We start from the raw sequence: 1,159 nt of genomic DNA, 5'->3' as shown, positions 1-1,159 counted from the left end.
CCCTTTGTTGGCGTGAGTTCTTTCAGCTTCTGCCATGTTACTGTAGTTAATATTTTTCCTAAACTAATCGCATATCAGCAAATTTGTGAAAGGAAATTCAAAGTAAGTCACAGTTTGACAAATTATTGTTATTATTGACAAAGGCTATCTACCTGTAACTATCTGTTAATGACAAAAAACATCATTGCTGCTGTGCCGTTTCATCAAAAAATTGTAGAAGAGAACTTTTTTGATATGAAAAGTTTTCGTAATTTAAAGCAAATATCGTAATTTTTCGTTTTGAATGCTTAAGTATTCAAATAGGCTGCCAATCCAACGTGGGATTTTTTCAAAATAATTCTTAATAACAAAGTTAAAATTCGATCTTCAACTGTTATAATATTCTAGAAATTTTTGAAAAAAAAAATTTCAATATTTTTCTGGTACTCCCCAAGGGAGCCTCTATCACCCTTTAAAAGGAATGACGCTAATTTTGAATCACCTTGTATATTTCTGCTGTTTACTCGTAGAATGTTAAAATAGTAGTTTTCGATACAAGGGAGAAAAGTGTGTGTGCTCCTGATGGATTGACACCCGAGACGAAGTCGAGTTGCATTGTAGTTGGCCGGGTGTTGGCTCCGTCTTGGACATTATTTATTTCAGACAAATTTTCACAAAATTTCTTACTGCTAACTTATCTACGAGTACTTAATTCTAACATCTTTAGAGTGTTTTACACTCTGTGCACACTGACGTCCCTGGCTTAACCTACCTTAATCTACCCTAATCTACCCTAACCTAATGTGGGCGCATTACCCTAAGTTTAGACCTAAATCTAATACAACCTCTCTTGCTACCTAAGCTAACTTATAGCTAGTCCTGGTCCTCTAGGGACTCCATGACGGATATTTATAAACAATGTTAACAAATTAACAACTAACTTAATAATTGTACAAATGCCCTCTACCTTATTCTACTTAAAAAACTTAAGCCTACTACATCCCCTCTTGCTTCCTAAATCTAACCTAAAGTTAGCCCTTGGTCCTCGATGTGGTGCTGGAACTGGTCATCGCATGTGGTCCACGTCTTCTTCTTAAACAGGGAGAGGCCTGCGGTCACTGTGAAATTTGTTGGTGCAAGAAACCCGGACAGTGGGATTCTTGCTTTGCCGGGCATTATC

Source organism: Dendroctonus ponderosae, unplaced genomic scaffold (genome assembly GCF_020466585.1).
Source record: "Dendroctonus ponderosae isolate FM_Combo_2020 unplaced genomic scaffold, Dpon_F_20191213v2 Dpon_F_20191213_2, whole genome shotgun sequence".
NCBI lineage: Eukaryota > Metazoa > Arthropoda > Insecta > Coleoptera > Curculionidae > Dendroctonus > Dendroctonus ponderosae.
This window is presented reverse-complemented; position numbering follows the sequence as displayed.